Source organism: Zootoca vivipara, chromosome 6, assembly GCF_965207765.1.
Source record: "Zootoca vivipara chromosome 6, rZooViv2.hap1.1, whole genome shotgun sequence".
Classification (NCBI taxonomy): Eukaryota; Metazoa; Chordata; class Lepidosauria; order Squamata; family Lacertidae; genus Zootoca; species Zootoca vivipara.
In genome coordinates, this window is record NC_142589.1 from 32,428,256 (window position 1) to 32,442,457 (window position 14,202).

The 14,202-nt window shown below is 43.4% G+C and overlaps 1 protein-coding gene across 3 annotated transcripts in view; it reads right to left on the reverse strand.

The window, feature by feature from the left end:
- CDH13 (cadherin 13) overlaps positions 1–14,202 on the reverse strand; it is a 606,507-nt gene that overhangs the window by 176,761 nt on the left and 415,544 nt on the right. The window lies entirely within an intron of this gene.

A 14,202-nucleotide genomic window follows, 5' to 3' on the forward strand; every position in this document is an offset into this window, starting at 1 on the left:
GTCTCTGGTTCCTCTGCCCTTTCGAAATCCAGCTTGCACTTCTGGGAGTTCTCGGTCCACATACTGCCTAAGCCTGCCTTGTAGAATTTTAAGCATAACCTTGCTAGCGTGTGAAATGAGGGCAATTGTGCGGTAGTTGGAGCATTCTTTGGCACTGCCCTTCTTTGGAATTGGGATGTAGACTGATCTTCTCCAATCCTCTGGCCATTGCTGAGTTTTCCAAACTTGCTGGCATATTGGGTGTAGCACCTTAACAGCATCATCTTTTAAAATTTTAAATAGTTCAGCTGGAATATCATCACTTCCACTGGCCTTGTTATTAGCAGTGCTTTCTAAGGCCCATTTGACTTCACTCTCCAAGATGTCTGGCTCAAGGTCAGCAACCACACTACCTGGGGTGTACGAGACCTCCATATCTTTCTGGTATAATTCCTCTGTGTATTCTTGCCACCTCTTCTTGATGTCTTCTGCTTCTGTTAGGTCCTTACCACTTTTGTCCTTGATTATGGTAATCTTTGTACGAAATGTTCCTTTCATATCTCCAATTTTATTGAACAGATCTCTGGTTTTCCCCATTCTATTGTTTTCCTCTATTTCTTTGCATTGCTCATTTAAGAAGACCCTCTTGTCTCTCCTTGCTGTTTTTTGGAAATCTGCATTCAGTTTCCTGTATCTTTCCCTATCTCCCTTGCATTTTGCTTGCCTCCTCTCCTCCGCTATTTGTAAGGCCTCGTTGGACAGCCATTTTGCTTTCTTGCATTTCCTTTTCCTTGGGATGGTTTTCGTTGCTGCCTCCTGTATAATGTTACGAGCCTCCATCCATAGTTCTTCAGCCACTCTGTCCACCAAATCTAAATCCTTAAACCTGTTCCTCACTTCCACTGTGTATTCATAAGGGATTTGATTCAGATTGTATCTTACTGGCCCAGTGGTTTTTCCTACTTTCTTCAGTTTAAGCTGGAATTTTGCTATAAGAAGCTGATGATCTGAGTTACAGTCAGCTCCAGGTCTTGTTTTTGCTGACTGTATAGAGCTTCTCCATCTTTGGCTGCAGAGAATATAATCAATCTGATTTCGATGCTGCCCATTTGGTGATATCCATGTGTAGAGTCGTCTCTTGTGTTGTTGGAAGAGAGTGTTTGTGATGACCAGCTTGTTCTCTTGACAGAACTCTATTAGCCTTTGCCCTGCTTCATTTTGAACTCCAAGGCCAAACTTGCCAGTTGTTCCTTTTATCTCTTGATTCCCTACTTTAGCATTCCAATCCCCTGTAATGAGAAGAACATCCTTCTTTGGTGTCATTTCTAGAAGGTGTTGTAGGTCTTCATAGAATTGGTCAATTTCACTTTCTTCAGCACCGGTAGTTGGTGCATAAACTTGGATTACTGTGATGTTAAAAGGTCTGCCTTGGATTCGTATCGAGATCATTCTGTCATTTTTGAGATTGCATCCCATCACAGCTTTTGCCACTCTTTTGTTGACTATGAGGGCCACTCCATTTCTTCCACAGGATTCTTGCCCACAGTAGTAGATATGATAGTCACCCGAACTGAATTCACCCATTCCCTTCCATTTTAGTTCACTGATGCCCAGGATGTCGATTCTTGTCATCTCATTTTTGACCACATCCAGCTTACCTCTATTCATGGTTCTTACATTCCAGGTTCCTATGCAATATTTTTCTTTACAGCATCGGACTTTCCTTTCGCTTCCAGGCATATCCGCAACTGAGCGTCCTTTCGGCTTTGGCCCAGCCGCTTCATCAGCTCTGAATCTACTTGTACTTGTCCTCCGCTCTTCCTCAGTAGCATGTTGGACGCCTTCCGACCTGAGGGGCTCATCTTCCAGCGTCATAACTTTTATATGCCTGTTGTCTTTGTCCATGGAGTTTTCTTGGCAGGGATACTGGAGTGGCTTGCCAGTTCCTTCTCCAGGTAGCCCGATAACTTACATCAAATAGGGGCACCCTGAGAGGTCTCTGTTGGTATGGTCCTCGCCCATGTCTGGGCCTGGGACAGAATCCACACCCGTGGATCCCTTTAACAGAATACTGTACTCCATCCAAACAAAGACTTACCCAATGCTTAACCTCACAAAGTTGTGACAATTGCTATGAAGTAAGCGAAAACCCAATGGCTGGAGCCAATTTGCCAAGTGGAAAAAATTCCCTGCTGGTCCCATAAATATGCGGTCAACATTATTCTATAGCAAGGTCATATCGTAGTAAAAATGAAAAAAGAAGGTGGGTGGGTGGGAGAGCCAGGAAAGGGTGGTCTCCTGGCCATGCCATGTTTAAATCTACCATAGAGACACACCCCACCAACGCTGATTGGTCAGTGGGGCCCACCCTCCTTGGTGGGGGCCTGCCTAGTGCCGTTGTCATGGCCAAGCCCAAGCCCCGGCGAGGCGGGTATCCATCTCAGGCCCCCGGCCAGATCACTGGAGGCCCTTAGACCTGGCCGCAATGCCAGCCACCCAATAAGCTAAGTGAATTTGCAAGCCAATTCTGGAGCCTTTTTCAGTTGAAGAGCAGGCTACCCCCACCAACATTTTAAGCAAATACACAACAATATAAACATGGCAATGATACGGGCCCTACATGCCAAAGAGATTAATGTCTATCCATGTGCTTCATTACAAACTCCAAAACCAACCAAAGATGTGTTCAACGTATCCCGTCTATGTGACAAAGAATGCATACAAAGAGGCATTAATGGTGTTCACCCCCTGCAGTTCCAAACAGGACTTAACACCCAAAGTACACTGATGGAGAACTTCATCCTCAATCAACCAGGGTATGCTGCAAAATCAATTAAAAGTCTTTAATGAATTTTTCCATACCCACCTCATTAGGCATATTGTTCAGCAGCCTAAAGAATCCCCTGCTGTGATCAAGTTGTAATTAAAAGAAGGCAGGGGATTATTAACCCCGGAGGCCTAAGACCGCTCCTTCCTCTCCAAATCTAGCATCCCAATTTACATGAGCTGGTTCCTCGCACTTGCCTTTTCAATCACTTAAATGCCTGTCTCCTAAATACACAGCACAACTCCCCCAACCAAGTTCTGACTAGAGATCTGCAAAGAAGGTCTTCCTGGGCTTTCTTGCACCAATCTGATAGGTTCATTGGAATCAAGTGTTCCTTCCTCCTTAAATCACAGGTATGGTGCAAAGAAATGGTTTGTTTAAAAATAAGAAAGAAAGAAGCACTCTTAGGACACCCTAATTCTTAGGATAATTAGGGGCATCAAATTTTGTTCAAGCTCATGAACTGCAAAGAAGCCAATATATTGCTGCTGCTGCTGCTTCCTCCCTCACCCAGGAACATTGTTTTTGTTCAGTGCCACCCACCCTTTCCAGGTTCTTTCTTCTTGTTATAGCGACCTTGAAAAGAAGATTTCTAAGGCTTTGCTTCATTGCCACCTCAGGCACAGTTACACCCTTGAGAAATGTAACTGAGAACTGACAGCATCCAGGGCTTGTACATGAGTGATTAAAAGTCGGGCAGCTCGAAATGGAGAGCAGTGCTTGTGGAGTGCAATTTGATGTGCCACCCCACATGGTACACACACCCTGCAACAGTCCCCCAGAACATTCACCCCTTTGGTTCGCCACCACTGCAGAAAGAGCAGGAACAATGGGTATTTATTTTGAAGTGAGGGGAAAACAACCTTGCTTTACCCACAAAATTCCCTTTTACACTCAGTTCCAAGAAGTGTGAAATGATTTTGAGTGAGAAAGTCTAATTCAAGTTCCAGAATCATGCCAGTGGTCCACCTACCCCAACATTTTCAATGCAGACTGGCCATGGCTCCCCAGGATTTCAGACAGATTCCCTAGAGAGATTGGTCATAATCTACTATGAGGTTCTCATCTGTTGCACAAAAATGAATTAGGAGTTGCTCAAGAACATCATGGTAGATTGGGATACAGCGATGGCTACCACATTGGCTTCACTCCCCTGGCATCTTAGATGTTCAACTTGGGAAATATACTATGGCAAAGGCATATATGCGTATTTATTCATCCTGTTGTTGCAGGAGAAATAGTAATAATGAATAATAATGATTAGGTCTGTCACATAATTGTGATTCTGGCTGCCACCTAATTCAAGAAATCTTTGTTGATTAGTGAGGTGAGTTTTAGTCACTTAACCAATCAATTTGTTAATTAAATTTGCATATGAGTGAGACAAGTGTTCTGAAACAAGAAATATAGTTTGTTTCTAGAGGAACGACTAATGTGCCATAGCAAGTATCATGTGGGAAGAGGCATCCTCTATGGTATGTAAAAGAAGAGGAGCACCTTTTTTTAGTAGATCAGTGGCATATACCTAACATGGCTCAGTCATAGAGATCCCAAGAGACTTCAGTTGAGAGGAGAGTGAGTCTTAATATTTGGAGTCACCAAGGACAGAGAGAGCAGGCGGCTACGCTAACATTGTATGTGAGTAACAGCCCTTCCCTCACCCACACCCTGTAAGAATGAGTGTTGCTGTTCACTCATTTGAGGAAAGGTAGGGTCTTGCTTTGGGTCTGTTCAATACACCTTTCTGCCTGAGGAGAAGGAAGAGATCCCTTCACCCCCAATTCCACCCCCTAAAGCTACATAGACTCCTAGTTAAATCTTACTTCAGCACTAGTGATGGGACAGCATCCTCTAGCAGGAGGCTGAGGGGCTACAAACAAGCACACAGAACTCTCCTCAGCACCTAACTACAGCTGTTATGTGCCCCTCAATATCTGCCACCTAAGGCAACTTCCTCATTCTGCCCAATGATAGGGTCCGGCTATGGGACCACAGGGGGCTTCATGCCCCTTGATGTTTACACCTCATTTAAGGGTAATATCTTTCAACCCACCATATCCAAAGGGCTGAAGTTTTATTTAGGGGGTGTAAGACAGACCATGTGGCACACAATTTTGCTCCTCAACACCTCACTGATACGGTTGTTTCCCTCCACAAATATATCCCAATTCACCCAAATGATACACATTTTTGAACTAATACTAATGCATTAATTAGATTGTGTGTGTGTGTTTGTGTGTTCTTCACTATTGTTGCAACAAGATTTTTCTGTGTTTTTTTTAAAAAAGCACTGTGCATTTCTTTAAAAGGTAATAACATGAAGATCAATTGGTTTTGGTCTGTGCTCATGTAGCTGGGTTCATATTTCAAAAGAATCTATAGCTCAGTAATCACCCAAATGTATTAAATTGAAGATGCACACCTCCCTGGCATTACTCCATCATAAAGTTTTATTCTTCATAAAAGATTCATTTCCCAAGACTCATAAACTGACTATTTCTAATTTGGTGTCATTTTATAAATGCTTCCATTCTGGGCATCAATCATAAATGCAGCTGGGTTCTGCGGCCCCAAACAACAGTTTGCAAAATTATTGTGTTGAACCAATATGTCTCTTGCATTGCAAACGTGTACTTGTGCTTGTGTGCATTATATAATCAAAATGTGGAACAAGTTAATTAATATATGTACAATCAGCAAAATTGTCAAAGTTCTTTCACATACTTGCAAACAATGCTTTTGTGCTCACTGTTAGGGAAAAATCAGTTTTTCATGCACACTGGCTTTTTTTTTGTCATAACTTCAAGCTAGGCATCTGAGGAAGTAGCCCCATTCATTTTGCAAAGTTTCCCACCCAGTTTGTGTTTAAAGGAAATCTTACCTAATTTACACTTTCTGGAAGAAGAAGAGGAAGAAGAGGAAGAGGAAGAGGAAGAGGAAGAGGAGGAGGAGGAGGAGGAGGAGGAGGAGGAGGAGGAGGAGGAGGAGGAGGAGGAGGAGGAAGACAGAATTTGAAACACACAAATCTTTTTTTAAAAAATTACTTCTTTGAATTTTGTAGTGCAGTCTATCCAATTAATAGGTACAAAAAAAGACAGATACTGAGGTAAAGTGTCCATTATATTGGGGGTGGCTTTATAACAAAATATGCATATTCAGAGAAATTTAAACTCAAACGTTGATGAATTCCCCTAAGGAATTCTTTTAAAAAGAAAAAGAAAGAAAAAAGAAAGGTCAAACTGATGTGGAAATGCAGAGAATGGTACTGGAGACTGGAAAAATGAGGAACTGAGAGAAACCAACATTGACAGACTGGCAATGCCTGGTCAATAGAACCAGTGTGATGTAATGTGTGGACTGTTGTGTGGGAGAGCCAGGTTCAAATCTCCACTCAATGACCTCGGGCCACTCACTCACTCTCAGCTTAACCTACTGCGCAGGGTTGTTCTGAGAATAAAATGGGGAAGGAAAAACCATCTACACAACCTTGAGCTTCCTAGAGGAAAAGATGGTATATAAATGTGATGAATAAATAATAACGAATAAGAACGAAACTTGCTGGTGAGAGCCCATCTTCTCATGTCAGTCCTGTATCCCATTTCACCTTTTGAGCAGAGTAGTTACACATAATGGTTGCCTCTTTCATTTGAGAAGCTGCTGTGAGGGAAGCAAGCAAGCCTAGATTATGAAAGCCCTGCCTAATTCATTGTGATTGAAATAAATCAACTTTTTGGAAAGTGGAATGGTGGAGGGTAGACGACTGGCTGTGATGCTCATCATAACTAATTACATGTTTGACTGTCAATTTGCACTTTAAAGAAAAACAAGCCCCGGGGAAGCAAAAACAAATATAAGAAGAACGATCTATTATGTCTCCAATCAAGTACATTTGAATTGCAGTCTCAAATATTAACTTATGGCTGTTATTAAACTTGGAGGCCTCGCTCAATAGAAGGATGTTTAGTGAGAATTAATGAGTTCAGTCTCTTAGAATACTTGAGCATTTTGCAGAGCCAAAAATTTCCTAACCTCAGGAACTATTGTTTTGTCCAATGCATATTTACATGGTTGCCTAATGCAAGTGACTTTAAAGATTCAAGTCGCCCTTTCAGCATTCATCACAGTAAACATCTCACCTGGCTAATATGGAGAGGTCAGGAGAGCCCTGCTTACTAATGGAGCCTCCATATTGACAGCCCAAGAAGTGTACTAGAAATGTTTGATCTCTCTGTGTCCCATGTGTTCACTCGTTAAATCTGTCCTGTCCCATTTATCCATAGAAATTGAGGAGTGTTAAAATAAGAACTTCTTTCACTTTTCAAAATACACATTTCTATACTTCATTTCTTTTAAAATAAGCATATCTAAAAGTAGTTTCTCTCAAAATAATGCATCCTCAAACACATTTCTCTTTTTTAAATGAGAAGGATGCCACAGCAGAGTTCAAGGGATAACAACATCCCAGTTCACAAATTGATTGCTCCAGGCTGTGCAGATCAGGTAAGTTTGCATTTGTCTGACCTGGTTTCAGACAGTTTCATATGTGCAGATAAGATATTCCATACTCTACACTTGCAGGCCACTGTTGTTGTGGCGGAAAACTCAGTGTAACAAGCTGGCTGGGATTGTCCTGACATTAATTCACTGGGGCAATGGATGCAAGGACACGTCCCCCCAATGGGTCCATGCGATGAAGACCCATTCTCACAATCAAGGCTGAGCTGTAGGCAGCTGAGAGACACTGCCCCACCAGCCCCAGTCTACACTCAAGTGGTCCCTACCTGCCTGCCTTGTTACTTACAACTAGTCCAGGGGACTGCACTGCCTGACAACCTCCTCCTCCTTGGTCTCAGTGTTGCCCCTTGCAGAATTCAACAGGGAGGAGGATGGGAACAAAACTAGAACTAGTTAGCACTGACTATTCTTGACTGTGCCTTCACCTACTGTTGGTCTCCCCGCCTTCCACCTTACTGGTCCCCAAAGAGCACCAGACATCACTGGGATTGATTCAGAAGCCAGGGATTGAATCAGGAGTCGCAAGTTGATGGATGCACAGAACTGTACCAGAACCAGGAAGGCTGTGTCCATTTATTCTCATTATGCTCATGAAGAAGTAGCACGTGCAAGCAAAGATCTTGGCAACAAGCATGCAAGTTCTGTACCTGTAGTCATCCCTGCTGTGATCCATGAATTGGAGGCTGACTTTCTACTACAGCAAGATCCTGCTCTGCTTGTGTAGACTTTCCATGCAATGTAGAAAAATCAGATTTCTACTTTTCATGAGTAACTTCCATAAGTATAGGAAACTCCCTGATGCAGAGACAGCCCCCCTTCATGCTCCCAGAGGCAGTGATGGCCACAAACTTGGATGGCTTTAAAAGAGGATTGGACAAATGCATGGTGAAGAGAGCTATCTGTGGCTGTGAACCCTGTTGGCTATGATCTGCATCCACTGCTGAAGGCAGTATGCCTCTGAATACCAGTTGCTGGGAATAACAAGTAGGCATAGTGCTGTTATCCCCAAGTCCTGCTTTTGGGCTTCCCATAGGCATCTAGATGGCCATTGTGAGAAGACTTGATGGGCCACTGTCCTGATCCAGAAAGCTCTCGTGTTTTTGTGCAGGCTAAAAATAGTTCTGAATCAGGAAGATGTTCCAAGATGAAGTTCTGCATGTTCACCACATGAGGCAGCCACACGCAAGTGTTTCCAACCCAAGCTCAGGCAAACGCAAGCATCACATACATACAATCTTATATGGATACTATCGCTATCCATGATCTATTTTATGCATATTACACCCTGTCTGTTGCGAAGGGTTCTTTTCCCATGTGAAGTTGAACAGGAGGAGCTGACAGATACAGACTTTTGGAGATACAGACTTTTGGAGCATTCCTCTTTCAGATCAATTACTGTCTGGATGAGATTTAAATCACCACAGGAACACTTGGGGGACGGGGGAGCCACTAAAACATCCAATATGACAGCAATCAGTCTTATAATTTATTTAATTTTCTACTGGAAAATAAAAAGCAAACTGAACACCCCCTTCCTCGGTTTTCCCTAACCCGAAGGCATAGTTCAGGCGTAAACAATAGTAGCAAAGTTCATACAAGCAATGAAGTGGAGAGAGACTGAAAGTTGCTAATATGAACATGAAGGAAAAATGTTAACGCAACCATATATTATGGAATGCGGCAGGTACAGTATGCCCCGTAGAGCCTTTGTTCATGTGCTGGATAAATGGCCAACCATCTGTCATCAAAGTATCTCTCTTTCCCCCCCTAGACACACAACAGTTTCGCATCAGTTATTCAGAAAGTGCAAGCTACATTACATTATACTGTTTTTGCACATTTAAACCCTTTGCTGCTTTCCAATTTCTAGCTATCGATATTCTTGCAGCTATTAAGAAGTAACCAATTAAATGTTTATACAATAACTCTTGATTGTCTCCACTGTATATACCCAACAACGCTATTCCATTAGGGTTTTTTTTTATTCCCACCCAGTATTTTTGTTGTAACTGGATGAGATTTAAAATACCACTGAAGCCCTTGGGGAGGGGGATTGGTGCTGAAACCTCCAGTATGACAGCAATCAGTCAGAAATGACTTATAAAGGCAAGGCAACAGTAGTAAGTGGGAATTACTTTTCCATTGAATGCTCTCATAAAACATCAGCCAAGTGGAGATTTACAGCCAGGTCAGACTTTAGTAATTCCAGTGCTTAACCTCTCCTACTCCCTCCACCCTCTCCTCTACCCCAGGAAACTTTATAGGTGTTTGGGTAGGAGAAATTATTCCTGTGCTAAGGTTACTTGGAAATGAGTTATGTCCACTCTTGTTGGTAGAAATATACCTCGCCGTTGAGCGCCAGCATATGTTAAAAAGCATTCATGAAGAGCCTGGCGCTCTTGGAGGGATTGTGAAATATGGCGCATCCAGGAATAAGGATGTGAAGGTGCATTGTTGGGAAGGGACCATTTCCGATACTGATGTGCTGCTGTTGAGCTCCCTTACAGAGATGGAAGCAAACTACTAAATCCAAAGATAGCTGGAGAGAGGAAGGAAGGGTCAGAAAATGTTATATGTTACGTTCCCCCTATAGCAGAGATGGGAGATAGGGTTATTCATCTCACTGTCCTCTGTGGTAGAATATTACCTAATTACTTACTTACTTGTGTAACTAATTATGCTATTGATATATTATTCTGTTGTCTTTGTCCATGGAGTTTTCTTGGCAGGAGTGGCTTGCCGGTTCCTGCTCCAGGTGGACCACGATTAGTCAAAACTCTCCACTATTGTCTATGATCTGCCCGTCTTGGGTAGCCCTGCACGGCATAGCTCATATGTTAATTCATATGAGTTATTCAAGCCCCTTTGCCATGACAAGGCAGTGATCCATGAAGGAAATCACCCCTGAGTGCTCACTGGAAGGACAGATCCTGAAGCTGAGGCTCCAATACTTTGGCCACCTCATGAGAAGAGAAGACTCCCTGGAAAAGACCCTGATGTTGGGAAAGATTAAGGGCACAAGGAGAAGGGGACGACAGAGGACGAGATGGTTGGACAGTGTTCTTGAAGCTACCAACAGGAATTTGACCAAACTGCGGGAGGCAGTGGAAGACAGGAGTGCCTGGTGTGCTCTGGTCCATGGGGTCACAAAGAGTCAGACACGACTAGATGACTAAACAACAACAACAACAACATATATTATTCTGCACCATTCATTTCAATGTGAAGAAAATCAGATGGGGGGCATCTGGCTTGGCAGCAGTGCACGTAAAAAGGATCTAGGGGTAGACCACAAGCTTAACACCAGTCAACTGTGTGTATCAGCAGCAAAAAAATATCCTCATACAATTCTAGGCTAAATCAACAGAATAATCAACAGACCAGATAAAGGGAAGGAATAGTACCACTCTGTACAGGCTTAGTCAGAGCCCACCTGTAGTGCTGTGTTCAGTTCTGGGCACCACAGTTTAAGAAGGACAGGGGCAATGGGGGGGCGATAGGGGTGGTGCAGCGCCCCCTCCCCACCTCCACCAATGACAGCCGCTGCTGCTGCTGCGCCGCGACTGCCATTGCAGGAGCGCACATCTCCAGCTCCAGCCTCCCAGTAGAAAGGCTCGCTTGGCACGGTGCACCCACCACGCCGAGCGGGCTTTCTACCAGGAGGCTGGAGGCTCAGCTTTGGAGTCACGGGGGGGGGCGACGCTACCCTCTACGTAGTGTGCATGCGCGTGCATCATTCCATAGCGACGCATGTGTCGTTACATAGCGACACCCCGGCCCCTGGGTGCATGGCAGTTTGCCACCCCGAGTGACGCAGCAGCTTCCTATGCCGCTGAAGAAGGATATTGACAAGCTGGAGCATGTGCAAAGGGCAACTGGGATGGTGAAAGGTGTGGAAACCAAGCCTTATGAGGAATAATTGAGGGTGTTGGCAATGTTTAGCCAAGAAAAGAGAAAACTGAGAATTGACATGATAGCCATCTCCAAATAACTGAAGGGCTGTGACTTGGAAGATGGAGAACGCTTGTTATCTGCAGCTCCTGAGGGCAGCATTGAATCCAATGGATTCAAAATCCAGGAACTTTCACAACTTGTGCTTGCTTTACTTCCTCGATCACAATCTTACATGGGTGGTGGGGGAACAAATAAATGGAGAGCCATTACTTTCTTACTGGGCTTTGAGAAGGTGGCATGAAGGCTTCAGCAGCATCCTGGAGCCCTTACATTGCCTTTCCAGAGCTCAGTAAGCATGGCAATGCCTTCTTTTCTAGCCTCTGGGAAAGAGGGGGGGGCTCTGGGGGTATCCCACGCCCTACCCAGATCTTAGTAAGCAGCCATCTGCCTCACATGGGAGTGATTCCAGGGGTTCCTGGCCACACAATTTTGCCTTTGTGCACAGACTCCTGAAGCCAAACCCTCAGGTAAGTAGCAGACCCACTGTACAAGAAAGGAGATTCTGATTAAGAGCAGGAGGAACTTTCTGGTGGTAATAGCTATTTGACAATGGAATGGACTACCTTGGAAAGTGGTGGCCTCTCCTTCACTTAAGGTTTTGAAAATCAGGAATTCTTTAGCTGTGATTCCTGCACTACAGGGGGTTGGTTTAGAGGACCCCTGGGGTACCTTCCAACTGTACAGTTCTATGATTCTGTGAAATACAGTGCAACAGCAGGGAAGCCATCAATTATGTATTGTTTGTGGGATGGGAAAAAAAGAGAGAGATTGTATTGGCTGGATTGAATTCTGGACTGAATGGAATGAATGGAATGAATAACCAAACACTGACAACTTCCGTGCCCATTTCTGTATCCTTTGGAATTCTCTGACACCCCAAGTCGGAAACTATTTCCATCTAGGGGGCTCCTCCAATCCTCACAGACCATTTCGACAGCTGAGCAGGGCTTGCCCACCGGTTAATAGTCTTATGTCACAATGTTGTCAAGTGGCACATTTTGCTTTGTCCCTCACAGTTTCAAATCACACCATGTGGGCAAGGGCACAGGGTTTTGCAGGTGCTGCCCATCAAGGGTGCCTGATTTTGGCAGAGAGCCACACCTTTACCTATCCCTTAAATGTGCATCTTGTATGCATTCTCTTCCTAAAATTACCATTTTATACACATTTCCCCCAGAAAACACACATTTGTGTATGCATTACAAACTAACAAACCCCAAACTGCATTACAAAATGGAGTGGGGAATGTGCAATCCTATTTGTGTATCAGCTTGGGAACTGCAAGCTGGATCCTTAATTATAGGAACTTTGGCTGCAGGGCTAGGAAAGCCCTCAGAACAAGCCATTTAAGCTTCCTGTCCTTTATAGCACCTTCACAGGCTGAGCAGGCAGGATATGTCTCACAGCTAGATGCTGATCTCTCACCCATCTCCTCCTAGCCTCAACACTTCACTTGTCAGCTTTCAATCCAAGCCATTTTTATTGTTACCGTATACCATCATAGATGTGCACTTATTGCTGGATTTGCCGTGCCAGTTTCCTCGTTTCCCCCCAAAGCGAGCCGGGATTGCTTGCCATAATTCAAATTTGATTCCAGACGTTTACAGGCTGTTTAAATGCAGATGCGAACTTTATAGTCTAGAACGGCTAAGCACAGAGCTTACGAACAGAAATAAATCCTGAAAGACTTTTGCCTTATCTTGCTTTCCATATCCAAATGTTGGTGGGGTGTTCGCCCCTCCCCACTTTAGCTTCTCTGCTTTCTTTCTTATTCTCTCCTAGCATTTCCCCATTTATAGGTAAAGAATAGTAGTTAGAGAGTCAGCCTAGACTAGGAGAAATAATCAGTTTGGTTCACTTTCTGAAGTGGGCCAACCCAATGTGATGGCAACTAAACTTGCTTGAGGATGGAAGTGCAAGTCCCAGGCATATTATGCACTTCTCCAGATTGTATAAAAGCAGTTTTGGTGCGCAGAAACTGAGCCCAAAGGGTTGTTATCACATGAGTTGTTGTTGTTATTCACAATCATCTCAAGGCAATGTACAATAAAAACGGCGAAAAGCAGTGAAAAACACACATCAAAAACTGGTACATTTAAAACAAAACTTAAACAAGACAGACTAGACACTCCTGGCAAAGACTCATTTCTCGATCTGGGAAAGCCTGTCAGAACAAAAATGTTTTCAATTGTTTCCAGAAAGTGCAGATAGTGGGCAGCTGTCATACCTTGACAGGAATGCTACTCCACAGAACAGGGGCAGCCCAAATTCTGTACTATTCTTCTACCCACGCACCCTCGGTAATATATTAGAAGGAAGAAAATAAACTGAGCAAAATGAAATTGATTAGTTAATTTGCTCTAAATAGATATATGTAAACGTTCTGCACTTCCACTCAAGTTTGTAAGCCAGGAGCTATCTTAATTAAAGCCAATGGAGAAAAGAAAAATAACAATGTTAAAGAATTATTTTGGAGAAGTCTCAATTTGTATTACAGTGAGATATATTCCTTTCTCTCTCTCTCCTTGCTGATAACTGCATTACTTGATCAGAGCCACCAGCCTCTTTTCTGTTCCAGCTTTGACAGAAAATGTCACATAGTCTTTATTTTCTACTATAATGGGAACAAAATACACCCCCAACCATGTATGCAACAGTGCCACCCCCAGAATGCTTCTTCACAACATAGCACACAATCAGTTATTCCATTATAATCAGTTATTCCATTATATTTTAGCCTTCATCATGTGAGTGCAAGTGGCATGATCATAACAACTGTGAGGCAATTGGAAAGCACAATGCCAACAATTTTTGAAATTAACTGGGTTGCAAACTCCATCCCACCCTATCCCCCGGTAACAATTAACACGAACATAAGTTTCCACTAGATTCTCCTAGATTTCTGGCCTTTATGTTATGTGATTTAG